The 15643-nt window shown below is 48.3% G+C and overlaps 1 protein-coding gene across 1 annotated transcript in view; it reads left to right on the forward strand.

Moving 5' to 3' along the window:
• The first annotated feature begins 7008 nt into the window (after nt 1-7008).
• AMOT (angiomotin) overlaps nt 7009-15643 on the forward strand; it is a 61722-nt gene continuing 53087 nt past the window's right edge. Inside the window, exon 1 of the mRNA XM_058196755.1 lies at nt 7009-7061. The gene's annotated coding sequence lies outside the window, so the exon portion shown is untranslated. The remainder of the gene's footprint in view (nt 7062-15643) is intronic.

The raw sequence follows: 15643 nt of genomic DNA on the forward strand, positions 1-15643 counted from the left end.
CGCTGGGGCCATTCCTGAAACACAAGGCCCAGAATTTCTCTCCCAGCCTATACAAGTGCCTGGATCCTGGTCCCCAGATAGATTTTCCCCCTTACCTTCAGATCAAACTGCAACCACCCCATTGTTCCGCACCCTTTCAGAGATGGAACTTAGGGTTTCTCCAGATTCCCTGCCAGCTCAACCAGCTAGTGTATCACAAGGAATGGGGGTGGCACAAGGAGTGGGGGTGCCCCTGGCCCATCCTGATACCAGATTGCCCCAGATACCAGTTTTTCAGCTTCCAGACTCCTTTAATCTGATGATACAACAGGCCATTCGTCAGGAGGTAGCTCAAGCCCTTCATCAGCAATCTATGCCCTCTTCTTCTTCCAAAGCCAATAGAGTAGATAAAAAGAGAGAGTCCTCTAATCCGGCCCCTGCCATGTTCAATTCTCAAAGAGAAGAATCACCTGAGGAGGTCAGCCAGGCCTCGGTATCCGAAGAAGAAGAGGATACTGGGGAGGCCTTATCAGAGGACGAGGGTCTGGGGCCGGACCAGCCTTCATTTGTGGGGCTCTTTAAACCCCACTTGTTTCGCTCACTCCTGTTCAAAGCCCTAGCTACTACAGGTTTAGGCGGGGTTGCGGGCTCCCCAGCTAATCCCCCAACCCTACCTAGCACTTCATCTAACCTGTTTGTGGAACCCACGGTGGCTGCCGAGACTATTCCAGCACCCAAGATGTTCGTCGACGTGGTCCAGCGTCAGTGGGCGAGTCCGGGTTCGGGTTCCAATCCCAACGCCACAGACAAAAAGTTTTACAACTGCGCAGCAGACCTCGAAAATATCCTGCAAGTCCCCACCGTGGATGCACCAGTAGTGGCTCTAACGGCAACCTCTCACGTTACTGGTCCTGAGAACGAGGCTCTCCGTCCGGAGGACAAGAGGGCTGACCAGTCTTTGGTCAAATCCCACCAGGCTTCAGCCTGGTCAGTCAGGTCCTCCATGGCATCCTCTTTTTTCAATAGAGCCTCTATCATGTGGCTCAAGCAACTTCAGGGCCGTTTACCATCATCGGACGTAAGAGCTCATCAGGACCTTAACAAGGTTATTGCAGCCCTGGAGTTCTCAGCTGATTCAACGCTGAACGCGGCCCGTTTCTCGGCCAAAGCTATCGGGTCTACAGTCACATCCCGCAGACTTTTATGGCTCCGTCACTGGCGAGCGGACACCAGAAATAAATGGCGCCTAGCCTCCTCTCCCTATGCGGGCACACATTTATTCGGCGCATCGCTAGACCCGATCCTAATAGAGACCAAGGACAAGAAGAAGATTTTACCCTCTCTCTCTCGACGGGGGGAACTTCGGCATCAGCCTTATTTTCGCTCCTCGACCTCATCAGCTTTGTCTGCCGCTTCCTTTCGTGGCCAGGAATCCGGAGGCTCGGGGTTTCGGCGAAGATTTTCGTCGTACAGAGGAAACACCCAGAGGGCCGACCAGGTCAGAACAGGGGCAAAGTTTTCGGCCCGTAAGCCATTCCGAGGGGGGCGGGGCAAACAGTACAATCGATTCAAGTAGTCCCGCAGCAGACCTCCCCATTGGGGGCCGGTTGGCTCTTTTTGCTGACCAGTGGGAGGTTTCCACTTCAGACCGTTGGGTTAGAGATACCATTAAACACGGCCTGGCTCTAGAATTCCTTTCCACCCCTCCGACAGTTTTCGTTTCTTGCCCGACTTCTTTCCGCAGCTCTAGTGCTTCTCTGGTGGAGTCGGCGGTCCATCACCTTTTGGCTATTCGAGCTATTCAATTGGTTCCTAACGATCAACTCAAACAGGGCTTCTATTCCAGACTCTTTGTCGTAAGCAAGCCGTCGGGGGGCTGGAGGGCTATTCTAGACCTAAAGGCCCTTAACAAATACATTGTGTACCACCGTTTTAAAATGCACTCATTACGTTCCATATTGGAGTGCATTAGACAGGGAGATTACATGGCCTCTATTGATTTAACAGAGGCCTACTTACATATCCCCATTAGACGTGATCACCGTAAATACTTGCGTTTCTGCTTCAAGGGTTCTCACTATCAATACCGGGCCTTACCCTTCGGGTTGTCTTCGGCCCCTAGGGTCTTTACTAAAGTCATGGCGGTGCTTATGGCCCACATCCGAAGGTTTCCGGTTAGGCTCCAGGCCTACCTAGATGACATTCTCATCATGTCAACTGCCCTAAATGCGGCCCATAGAGATATCTCTTTGACCATTGAAGCGCTACAATCACACGGGTTCTCTATTAACTGGGAGAAGAGCCATCTTAATCCCTCCACCTCTATAGTACACTTGGGGGCACAGATTGATTCACTAAGTTCAATGGTTTTTCTGTCACCCGAACGTCAGGTCAGTTTAGCCGAGTTAGCTAACATCTCTAGAGTTTCACGGTCGGTTCCCTTGGAACGACTCTCCCAACTCCTCGGGAAAATGGTGTCGTCATACGATATTATCCCATGGTCTCGCCTCCACAGTCGGCCACTTCAGTGGTTCCTCTTGCCACATCAGAGGAAACGGTGCAGTTCATCCAAACGACGGGTGAGTCTTCCACGGGAGGTGGCCGACTCTTTGGCTTGGTGGAATCCGGAGGTGCTGGCCAGGGGTTCAGTCTTCAGGGAACCAGTGAGGGACGTGATCACCACAGATGCCAGTCTCTCGGGCTGGGGGGCACATTTGAATCAACACCTGGCCCAAGGCAAGTGGTCTCCCTCAGAAGCCCATCACGGCATCAACTTCCTAGAACTGCGTGCCATCCGCCTGGCTCTTCTAGCCTTCGAGGATCTTATCCGGGACAGGAATGTCCTTATCCTCACGGACAACGTGACGGCGAAGGCGCACATAAACAGGTGGGGGGGCACGCATTCCCACTCGTTGATGACGGAAACCCTTTCCCTCGGTCATTGGGCCGAATCCCACCTTCGTTCTTTGAAAGCAGAACATATTGCGGGGACGGACAACTGTACAGCAGACTCCCTCAGCCGCCAAACTATCGACCAGTCGGAATGGACCTTGTCTCCAACGAATTTCCGCGACCTGTGTTCCCGCTTCGGACTCCCTCAGGTGGACTTATTCTCCTCAGGGACCAACAATCAGGTGCCTCGGTTTTTTTCGAGATTCCCATCTCGGGGAGCGGAGGCAGTGGACGCCCTCCGCAGCAGTTGGCCTCCGGGGCTTCTCTACGCTTTCCCACCAATACCTCTGATTCCCAGAGTAATACGCAAGCTTCTCTTGGAAAAGGCGGAATTGATTCTGGTCGCCCCATTCTGGCCCAGGAGACCTTGGTTTGCGGACCTATTGACTCTGTCAGTTCGGGAACCGTGGAGGATCCCGGACAGCCAAGTGTCTCTTTTCCAAGGACCGATTCGACACCCCGAACCACAATGGCTACGCCTAGCCGTGTGGAGATTGAGCGGAGCGTCTTGATTAGGGCAAAAGTTCCAGGCCAGGTCATCCCCACCATGCTGGCCTCCCGCAGAGACTCTACCAAACGGATTTACGAGGCCACGTGGCGCACATTTGAAGGGTGGTGTGCACCTCAAGGTATAGTGGCTTCCTCAGCTTCGGTATTAGACATTCTAGCTTTCCTGCAACGAGGTCTCGATTCAGGATTAGCGACCAATACACTCAAGAGACAAGTAGCGGCTATTTCTTCAGTCTTGAGATGTGGTTCACTTATATCCCTTTCCAAAGAGCCTCTCATTCAACAATTCTTCCGGGGGGCTAACAACGTCAACCCTCCCGTAGTTCACCGCTTTCCATCGTGGCGATTAAATGCTGTGCTCAATGCTCTTACTAAGGCGCCGTTTGAACCACTTAGAGACTCCTCTCTCCGTGTTCTGTCACTGAAGGTGGCCTTTCTGATAGCCATCACCTCAGCCCGTAGAATTTCGGAATTATCGGCTTTATCAATTAGGCAGGACCTCTGCACGTTCTTCAACGACAGAGTGGTGCTACGTCTAGACCCTACCTTTCTCCCGAAGGTTAACAGCCAGTTCCATAGGACACAGGAAGTCGTTCTGCCTAATTTCTGCCCAACTCCCAGACACCACTTAGAGAGAGTGTGGCACACTCTGGACGTGAGGAGAGCATTGAAAATCTACATTGAGCGGACATCATCCTTCCGTAAAACAGAGGCCCTATTTGTGTCGTTCCAACCACTTTCTCTGGGTCAGAAGGTGACCAAGTCGGTTCTGGCCAGGTGGATTAGGGCCGCAATTGCCACAGCATATGAGAGCCAATCTCTACCGGTTCCGCGAAAGATTACAGCACACTCTACCAGAAGTGCAGCCTCTTCGGCCGCTTGGGGAGCCCAAGCCTCCATCGAGGAGATTTGCAGAGCGGCGACGTGGTCCAACCCTTCTTCGTTTATTCGACACTATCGGGTGGACTCCTATGCATCAGCCGACGCTGCCTTTGGCAGACGGGTTCTGCAGTCGGTGTTTTCCCAACAATGACAAGCCGCCATCGACCCTCCCGGTAAGACATGGGGAGCTTTGGTATATCCCATTCCTGACGGCCGTTTTCCCCGACTGAGAGAAGGGAACGTTGGCTTACCTGAACGTCCCTTCTTGGAGAGGGGAAAACGGCCGTCAGCCCCACCCAAGGCGTCTGTCTATTCGGGGCCCTGGGGCGGGAGGGCACTAATTCTCTATCATTGCAGCAAGACAGGCCGGCCTACAGTTGAATCCTCGCCGAAAAAGCTGGAGGGAAATAGGAGGAGGCGGGGACCACAAACTACAATTTAAAAGACTCGGTCCAATCAGCAACGAGAAGAGATTACCCATTCCTGACGGCCGTTTTCCCCTCTCCAAGAAGGGACGTTCAGGTAAGCCAACGTTCCCTTTTCTCTGATGATTGCAGTTTTAAGTATTTTTTTTATTGAAAAAGTTTTTACAAAAATTTTCACCCCCCTTTTTCCCCCCTCCCCCCACTCCATCCCCTCCCCCCCCTCCAAAACCACCCTCCTCTCCCCCACCCCCGGACTTCCCAGAACAAACACAAGGTATAGTTCAAAAGAAAAAACAACCATTCACTAAATTTTCCCTGACACAAATTATAATCCTCCCCTTCTTCTCCAATCCTAACTTCCCCCATACAAATCAAAGATAAATACATCCTAATCATTCAAAAGCAATCTGATAACTCTTAATCTGATATCTATTTTGCGTATATTCAATCCATTTTTTCCATTCAGTTAGATATTTTTCTTGTGTAGTGTCTTTCAAAAAGGCTGAGATTTTAGCCATCTCAGCCAAATTAGCAACTTTCAATATCCATTCTTTTATTGTAGGTAACTCTTTTTTCTTCCAGTATTGTCCTATCAGTAGTCTTGCCGCTGTTATTAAATTTAAAATCAACTTACTGTACAGTCCGTAATAATTCCCAATAAGAAAAATTGTGGTAGGAACTTTTATCTTCTTTTTCAAAACATTTTGTATAATCCACCAGATTCTGCAGTTTTAAGTATTGACACTACCGTTTGAGATGTCGAGAAAGTACATATGCCTGAACAAAATTTTTTAACTTCTCTTTTTTGGATGGTGGGACAATCTTTATGGGAAATATGTGCAACCTATACACAAGTTGCCTCCCAAGTCTACTGATGACTGCCACTGTTATTTTAAATATGAACTACAGTTGCTTTATTTTCTTCAGAGCAGATAAATTGTTGTGAAATCTAAAATGTCTAGTCAGAAGCTTTTTAGCAACATCTGGTTTTATTTCTTACACAATGGGTAAAATTGCTTCAGTAGTTCAGTGTTCCCACAGAAGTAAGTTCTTCTGTAAATTGGAGTGTTGTAACAACCTTTATTCAATTTCAACCTTATTTGGAGGGTGAATAAAACTCCAACTATCAATTTAAAAAATATGGGGAGTAGAATTTCCCTTTTAAATTAAGGAACTTAAAATAGGTTTCCCATTAAGTATACATTGGCCAAAAGAAAATGATTATCTTTGGAGGAAATAGTTGGGATGCTAAGACAGTTTGGGATGTTGGCATATGAAAGCTTTATGGAAGCATGAAAGGGTTTGTATAAAAAAGCTGTCAGTCAAAAGTGGCCAAATACATCCAGTGTGAGCCACTCCTGCCTACCAGGCCTCTCCAGAAATAAAAGCAAAACACTCAGAATTGTCAGTTCAGGAGATGAGAAAGATCGGGGTGGTAGCTGGAAAAAGTGGCTTTGCTTATATTAAGCATTTTTACTGCGATCTTTTACAGCTGGCAAAAATCGTTCCTGTCTGCTTTCATTTGACAGGGTGCCTTTGTACCAGAATAGTATTTAAATCTGTCTCTTAAAAACATTTGCCCCTTAGTTCAAACAAGTCCAGAGGTTAATGAAAAATACCTTAGAATAAAGTCATTTTTTTTTAATCCAGATTAAAAGCACTGCTGGAATACTGTTAAAAAAACCCAGGGAAGAAAAACGCCTTCAGGGGAAGCAGGAAGGCCCGCAGAGCCGCCGGGGGCTCAAGTTTCCCAAAAGAGCCTGGCTGAACCGGGGGCATCTTGCGCGGCCCTCCAGCTCCCCGCTGGGACTTGCAGCGCGGGGGGTGCGCCAAAGAAAGACCCCAAGGCTAACCTTGCGAGGGAAGGTTACACTTGGAACTCACTACCTGACTCTGTGGTCTCTTCTCAAAACCCCAAAAGCTTCAACCAAAAATTGTCTACCATTGACCTCACCCCATTCCTAAGAGGACTGTAAGGGGCGCGCATAGGAGCACCAGAGTGCCTACCGTTCCTGTCCTAATGTTCCCTTTCATTATATCCAATTAATATAGTTATTACATACTTATGCTCATATATATGCTTATATAGTTGTTACATGTCAATGCTTATATATACTGGTGTGGCTAAATAAATAAATGTAGGCAACGGCCATGGCGGAATTGCGGGAAACTCCATTTCCCGAAGGCCTTTGCGGCACACCTGGCCTCGCAAGGCATGTCGGGAAGCCTCATTGAAAGCGGAGGCGCCCCTCCGCCTCTCTTCCGGGGAAGCGGCGCCGGAGCCCGGGAGGAGCCGAGAGCGGGAGGCGCGCGGTAAGGAGGCCCGGGGAGGAGCGGGGCGGGGGCCGGCGGGGCTTGGCAGCTGCGGAAGGCTTCCCCCGCGGGAGACGCCGGGGAGGCTCCGCCCGTTGAGCGCGGCGGGAGGAGGGAGAGGAAGGGGCCGCCTGGGCATCTTCGCCGCCCAAAGGAAAAGGCTCCGGAGGAAATCTGCACCTGGGGGCTGGAAAGACCCCCGCGCCTGCCCCGGGGGGGGGGAGAAGGAGGAGCAGGGCGTTGGAGGCTTGAAGCCCCCCCCCTCCCCGGGGGCATCCAGAGGTGGTCATGCCGTGCCTGGCAGTGAAGGGCGCCGTTCGGAGCAGAAGGCGGGGCAGCAACGGCCCGGTTCCCCTCCGCTCCCTCCCTCCCTCCCTCGCCCCGCCGGCCGGGACTTCCAGCGTTTCTGCTCTGCCTTTCCTGGGATGGAGAAGCCTGTTTTCTGCGCTTCGCAACACAGCTTTCTCTGCCGGCAGTTTGGGTTCTTCGGCTGGCTGTTGACTTATTTATTACCTCGCCTTTCTCTTTATGGCAGGGCTCTCCAACCTTGGCAACTTTAAGCCTGGAGGACTTCAACTCCCAGCTTTGCTGGCTGGGGCATTCTGGGAGTTGAGGTCCACCAGGCTTAAAGTTGCCAAGGTCGGAGAGCCCTGTTTTATGCAACACTCCAGCAACTTTTAGCCAGAAGAAATAGAAATGATAAAACACAAGGGTAAAAACAATTCAATCACTACCAAGGCCAAATTAAAAATCGACAATAGGAGTGGTGAATGAGATTTAGCGAGTGCGTAGGAAAATGCTGAAATTTATTTATTTAATTATTAATCAAACTTATATACCGCACCATCTCCCGTAGGACTCAGGGCGGTTCACAGGCATATTAAAACAATATTAATAAATAAACATTAAAACCCAGTTAAAACTAAATATTATCATGGCCTGATCACTAAAACAGTAAAAACCAATAAAAAACCCATTAAAATTTGCTAAAACATTTTATCTTAGGCTAGTCCAGCGCGCTGAAATAATAGAGTCTTCAGTTCACGTCTGAAGGTCCGGAGGTCGGGGAGTTGTCGTAATCCCGGAGGAAGCTCGTTCCACAGGGCTGGTGCCGCCACAGAGAAGGCCCTCCCCCTGGGGGCCGCCAACCTACATTGTTTGGTCAAGGGCACCCTGAGGAGGCCTACTCTGTGGGAGCGCACAGGTCGTTGGGAGGCAATCGGCTGCAGAAGGCGGTCTCGAAGGTATCCCGGTCCTAAGCCATGGAGCGCTTTAAAGGTGGTAACCAAGACCTTGAATTGCACCCGAAAGACTACCGGTAGCCAGTTTAGGCCGCGCAGGATAGGTGTTAAATGGGAGCAACGCGGTGCTCCCTCTATCACCTGCGTGGCCGCATTCTGGACTAACTGGAGCCTCCGGGTGCTCTTCAAGGGGAGCCCCATGTAGAGAGCATTGCAATAGTCCAGGCGGGAAGTGACGAGGGCATGAGTGACCATGCGTAAGGCGTCCCGGTCAAGGAAGGGGCGCAACTGGCGAATCAGATGGACCTGATAGAATGCTCCCCTGGCGACGGCTGTCAAATGGTTCTCTAAGGACAGCCGATCGTCCAGGAGAATGCCTAAGTTGCGCACTCCCTCCCTGGGGGTCAGTACTTCCTCCCCCACACTCAGCGATGGTGTAAGCTGACTGTACCAGGACGCCAGTACCCACAGCCACTCTGGCTTGGAAGGGTTGAGTCGGAGCCTGTTCCTCCCCATCCAGACCCGCACGGCCTCAAGACACCGGCCCATCACCTCGACGGCTTCATTGGGGTGGTTCGGGGTGGAAATGTACAGCTGCGTATCATCAGCGTACAGATGATAATCCACCCCGAAACCACGGATAACCTCGCCCAGCGGCTTCATGTAGATGTTGAACAGGAGAGGCGAGAGAACAGACCCCTGAGGCACCCCACAAGTGAGGCGCCTCGGGGTCGATCTCTGCCCCCCTGCCAACACCGTCTGCGAGCGGTCAGAGAGATAGGAGGAGAACCACCGATAAACGGTGCCTCCCACCCCCAATCCCTCCAACCGTCGCAGCACGATACCATGGTCGATGGTATCAAAAGCCGAGAGATCTAAAAGAACCAGGACAGAGGAACAACCCCTGTCCCGGGCTCTCCAGAGGTCATCCACCAACACGACCAAAGCCGTCTCGGTGCTGTAACCGGGCCTGAAACCGGACTGGAACGGATCCAGATAGACAGATTCCTCCAGGTGCTGAGGAAGCTGATATGCCACCACACTCTCAACAACCTTCGCTAAGAAGCAAAGGTTGGAGACTGGATGATAGTTCGCTAAAACAGCCGGGTCCAGGGAGGGCTTCTTAAGGAGGGGCCTCACCACCGCCTCTTTCAAAGCGGCGGGGAAAACACCCTCCAACAAAGAAGCGTTGGTAACTTCCTGGAGCCAGCCTCGTGTAACCTCCCGAGTGGCCAGCACCATCCAGGAGGGACACGGGTCCAATAAACATGTGGTGGAGTTCAACCTACCCAACAACCTGTCCATGTCCTCAGGAGTCACAGGATCGAACTCAGCCCAGATAACATTCTCAAGACTCGTCTCCGCCATCCCACCTGAATCTATCCAATCAGTGTCCAAGCCGTCCCGAATATGAGCGATTTTATCAGACAGATACTGAACAAAATCCTCAGCACGTCCCTGTAAGGGGTCCTCCCGAGCCTCCTGCCTGAGCAGGGAGCGGGTCACCCTAAACAGGGTGGCTGGGCGATTATCTGCCGATGCGATGAGTGCGGAGAAATAGTTATGTTTCGCCGCCCTGATCGCCACTAGGTAGGTCTGAATATATGACCTCACTAGTGTTCGGTCTGGTTCGGAGCGGCTGGACCTCCAGGCGCTCTCTAGGCTTCTTTTCCGGCGCTTCATCTCTCTCAGCTCCTCGTTATACCAAGGAGCTGGTCGAGTTCGTCGCCGGGTCAGAAGCCGCAAAGGCACGACGCGGTCTAAGGCGCCAGCGGCCGCCTCATCCCAGGCAGCCACCAGCTCCTCAGCCGAGCCGTGGGCTAACTCCCTCGGGAATGGCCCAAGCTCCGTCAGAAACCTCTCAGGGTCCATCAGGCGCCTGGGACGGAACCATTGAACTGGTTCCGTCTCCCTGCGATGAGGTGCAGTGGTCCGAAAGTCTAGCTGAAGGAGTAAATGATCTGACCATGACAAGGGTTGAGATATTAATTCCCCTAACTCCAGATCATTTAGCCACTGTCCCAAGACGAAAATCAAGTCCAGTGTGTTACCCCCGACGTGGGTGGGGACCGCAACTACCTGGGTCAGGTCCAAGGCCGTCATGGAAGCCATGAACTCCCGAGCTGCCATTGACGAATCGCCCGTCGGCAAGTTGAAATCCCCCATGACCATAAGCATGGGGGTCTCAACCGCCGTCCCGGCTATCATCTCCAGCAGCTCGGGCAGGGCTGCCGTCACGTAGCAAGGAGCCAGGTACGTGATCAGCAAGCCCACCTGCACCCCCCGGCCCCACCTCACGAAGAGGGTTTCACAACCGTCTATCTGCGGGACAGCGACCTCCCTCGGAGCCAGACTCTCGTTAATAACAACTGCTACTCCCCCACCCCTACCCTGGGCCCTCGGCTGATGGAACGCACGGAAACCCGGCAGGCACATCTCAGTGAGGGGAACCCCCCCCCTCCGTGCCCAGCCAGGTCTCTGTAATGCCCATTAGGTCCGCTCCCCCCTCTTGAATAAGATCAAATATGAGGGGGGCCTTATTCATGACGGACCTGGCATTACATAACATCAACCAAAGTTCCAGGTTCCGGGGGATATAACCACTCGGGACCCGAGTGAAGCCTAGGGGCCCGGAGTGCGGTACCGCTTTCAAACAGCGAGAACGCACTCTCCGAACCTGATACGAGCCCCTGCTTCCGCCATACCTGCCCCTCCCTTGAACCGTGCAGATGGAAGTGCCCATACATGGTCGAGCCTTAACCTCCTCTAAGACCTCCAATTTACAAACCTCCAGATCGTGAACCGTAGAAGGGACTAGCCTAATCCACTGTGGGCATGCCCCCACCCCACCCCACCCCCTAACCCCTTATTTGAATTGGATAAAAGTTTACAAAAACATGAATTTAAAAACCTCCTTAACCCTCTCTTAGAAGCATGCCACCTCTCGGGATTCCAAAATCCGTCATCGAGGTAGGCCCTCGATAAAGAGGAGGGCCATACCCGCGAGAGGGGGGCATCTCGCAGTGCAAGAAGCTGATTATGTGAGAGTCATCAGAGATTGAAGAGAATGGTGGTATCCTGGTTTGTCGAGGTCTCAAACGACAGTCATTGGACAGAAACCTCCAGCTGGAAAACGAAGAGGTCTTAAAAAGTGCATGGTTTAAATAGCATAATCCTGGGTGGAACTAAGATGGTCCACCACCCAGGTTCTCACGGTGATTCTTATACACCAGAAAAGCCCCCCCCCAGATGATTTAAATCAGGGGTCTCCAGCCTCAGCAACTTTACCACTTGTGGACTTCAACTCCCAGAACTCAGCAAAGCTGGCTGAGGGATTCTGGGTGTTGAAGTCCACAAGTCATAAAGTTGCCAAGGTTGGAGACCCCTGCTTTAAAGAACTATCGAGCAATAAGCCTCAGTTCTCTCAGTCATCTAGAAGGTTTTCACCAAGATAATAGCAAAAAGAATATGGAGCACATATGGTTGCACAGCCAAAGGAGCAGGCAGGCTTCAGAAGTGGCTACAGCACAATGGGTCACATCTAGGTTGTTCAGCAAGTCACTGAAAGGCACAACACCACCATGCCTCTGTGCGTGGCTTTCATTGACCACGAAAAGGCGTTTGACTCAGTATTCCAGCAAGCAGTAATTAAGGCATTGTTCAACCAAGACATAGACACGGCTTACATAATCTTACTACAATCAATATATGAAAAAACAATGGCAACAGTTTGCCTTAATGATCTTAAAGTGGAAATTGACATAGAACGAGGGTCTATGACAAGGCGATACAATACCACCTCTCCTTTTCTCAGCCTGCCTTGAAGAAGTATTTTGCAAACTAGATTGGGCAGAAGGTGGAATAAAAATCAATGGAGCCTATTTCAATCGCTTAAGATTTGCAGATGATGATCTCTTCTCACAAGACCCAGAAAAGCTACAAAGATGAGCTGCACGAAGCAAGAAAACCATTCATCTTAAAAATAAACCTGAAAAAGAGCCAGATTATGTTTAACAAGATTCACTAAAGAAAGAAAAAAAATAATATCTGGAGAAGAACTAGATGTAGCAGACCACTACATATACTTTGGCCAATGGATCTCAATGGAAGGAGATATAATGAAGGAAATTGAACACTGTGTTATTATTATTATTATTATTTATTATATTTGTATACCGCCCATCTCCCAAAGGACTCCGGGCGGTTCACAGCCAATAAAACAACAGAAAACATATAATATATATAAAACAGCAAAAAAGAATAGAAAATTAAATTCAATTGATGCCCTAAAACTTTTAAATACAAATTTAAAACCCCATTTAAAACCCCTGATTTAAAAACCCCAATTTAAAACTACGTTCAAGCTAGTCCTGTTGAATGTGGTTGGCAGGCATTTGGCAAGCTAAGCATAATTTTCAAGGACAACCTCCCCCTATGCCTGAAGAGAAAAGTTTTCAATCACTGTGTGCTACCTGCTCTAACATAGTGAAACATGGACACTAACCTCACAATCCATACAAAGGTTACGAGTGGCGCAAAGAGCCATGGAAAGAGAGATGCTTGGCATTAGAATAGAATAGAATAGAATAGAATAGAATTTTTTTTTTTTATAAAAAGTTTTATTTTTACAATCATATCAAATAATTCATCCAATGTACAGTTATATACAATTAGTCGGGCTTGCCCAGTCACCACCCCCCTTTTTAACACTCTTCCCTCTTCTACCTTCTTCTACTTTCCAGACCTTCCTCTCCTTCTCTTATCTACATCCTCTCCTCCCTCCACCCTACACCTTCCTTCTCCCTCTTCTACCCCTCTTCCTTCCTCTTCTCCTCTTTCCTACCTCCTACTCTCTCTTTTCTCCCTCCCCACCGTTCTAAAATGGTAACTGGGCAGACCCGACCCTGCATTAATTATATTTATACATCTTCAATAATCCCTGTACATTAACCATCACTCCATCTCTACCAAACCCCCCCCCAATTCCCCTCCCCCTTACCCCCCACCCCCCACCCCGACTTCCCAGAACAAAATGCAGGGTATCAAAACTAACAATCATAATCTAAAATAATTCCTAAATTATAATCTCTAGTCACACCACACTTAGTCACACTCTCAATTCCCCTCTCCTTCAAAAATATATCTAATACAAAATATTTCCTAAATTTACTCATATGCTATTCGATATTTTTTTATCTGATACTTATTTTGAATATAATCAATCCACATTTTCCATTCTAAAATATATTTTTCTAGTGTATAGTCTTTCAAGTAAGCGAGATTTTGCCATCTCTGCCAGATTTGATACTTTAAGTGTCCATTCTTCAATTGTAGGTAATTCTTCTTTCTTCCAATATTGAGCAATCAAAAGTCTTGCGGCTGTTATTAAGTTCAAAATCAATTTAGTCTCTATAGCTGTACAATCCATAATTATTCCTAGTAGAAAGAACTGGAGTAAACTTAATCTTCTTTTCAAAATATTCTGCATGATCCACCATACTTTAATCCAAAATGCTTTAACTTTTTACAAGTCCACCATATATGGTAATAAGTGGCATCTTCACAATCGCATCTCCAACATTTAGCCTGTACATTAGGATACATACATGACAACTTTTGGGGTCTAAATGCCATCTATAAAACATCTTATAAAAATTTTCTCTCATATTTTGCGCTTGTGTAAATTTAACATTCCTCACCCAAATTCTTTCCCAAGTTTCCAACATTATTGGTTGCTGAAAATTTTGTGCCCACTTAATCATACAATCCTTAACTAGTTCGGACTCTGAGTCTATTTCTACTAATACATTATACAACCTCTTAATATGCTGTTGGCCTTGATCTCTCATTTGTTTTAACAAATTATCCTCAGTTTGCTTAACACCTATTTTTTGATCTAATTTCCATCTAGCTTGTAATTGTCCATATTGGAACCATGTATAATTTTTCCCTTCTTCCCCCATCTTTTCTCTGGATTTTAATTGTAATTCCCCCTTTTCCATACAAAGAAGTTCTTTATAGGTAACTACCTCCATCTTTTGATATATATTTATATTTTCTATCATGTGTCTCGGGATTGCCCATATTGGAATCTTTCCATCTAATTTATATTGATATTTCCTCCAAACCCTCAATAATGCATTTCTAATTATATTATTTTTAAATATTTTATCTACTTTCTTATCATATAATATATAGGCGTGCCACCCATATAACAATGAATAGAATAGAATTTTATTGGCCAAGTGTGATTGGACACACAAGGAATTTGTCTTGGTGCATATGCTCTCAGTGTACATAAAAGAAAAGATACGTTCATCAAGGTACAACATTTACAACACAATTGATGATCAATATATCAATATAAATCATAAGGATTGCCAGCAACAAGTTACAGTCATACAGTCATAAGTGGAAAGAGATTGGTGATGGGAACTATGAAACGATTAATAGTAGTGCAGATTCAGTAAATAGTCTGACAGTGTTGAGGGAATTATTTGTTTAGCAGAGTAATGGTGTTTGGGAAAAAACTGTTCTTGTGTCTAGTTGTTCTGGTGTGCAGTGCTCTATAGCGTCGTTTTGAGGGTAGGAGTTGAAACAGTTTATGTCCAGGATGCGAGGGATCTGCAAATATTTTCACGGCCCTCTTCTTGATTCGTGCAGTATACAGGTCCTCAATGGAAGGCAAGTTGGTAGCAATTATTTTTTCTGCAGTTCTAATTATCCTCTGAAGTCTCTGTTTTTCTTGTTGGGTTGCAGAACCGAACCAGACAGTTATAGAGGTGCAAATGACAGACTCAATAATTCCTCTGTACGAAACAAGATAGAAAGACCTGTACAGGGATTAGAGAACAAACAGAAGTATACGATGCCATTAAGAGAGTCAAAGAACTGCAATGGAAATTGTTGTGACTCCAGCCCCCGAACCTGGCCCCATGCCCGAAAGTGACTCATGCAGTAAGGGGGAAGGGCCAGTAAGGCTTACCTCGGGAGCACCGATTCCTTTGGCTCGGCTCCAGGAGCCAGAACCAAACCAGTTGGTGAACGTAATGAGGCCGTCATCCCCTGATTCCTTCCTTCCCCAGGCTACTCCTTCAGACCCAGCTGATAATAATAATCAAACTTGGCTTGACCCGTGCTTCAGAAGATTAGAGAGGCGGCGTCATCAAAAGGAAGGGTAGGGCAGGAGCCCCACCCCACAGGATATATAAAGAGCTTTGGGACTGCTCTCACTCCACGGGAAGCAAAAGTTTAGCTCATCCGTTTCAAAAAGAGCTGAAAGTCTTGCTACGTGAGTCATTTGTTTGAACTTTGGCAGGCAGCTGCGATTTCTCTGCCAGG

This window comes from Ahaetulla prasina, chromosome 11, assembly GCF_028640845.1.
Source record: "Ahaetulla prasina isolate Xishuangbanna chromosome 11, ASM2864084v1, whole genome shotgun sequence".
NCBI classification, from domain to species: domain Eukaryota; kingdom Metazoa; phylum Chordata; class Lepidosauria; order Squamata; family Colubridae; genus Ahaetulla; species Ahaetulla prasina.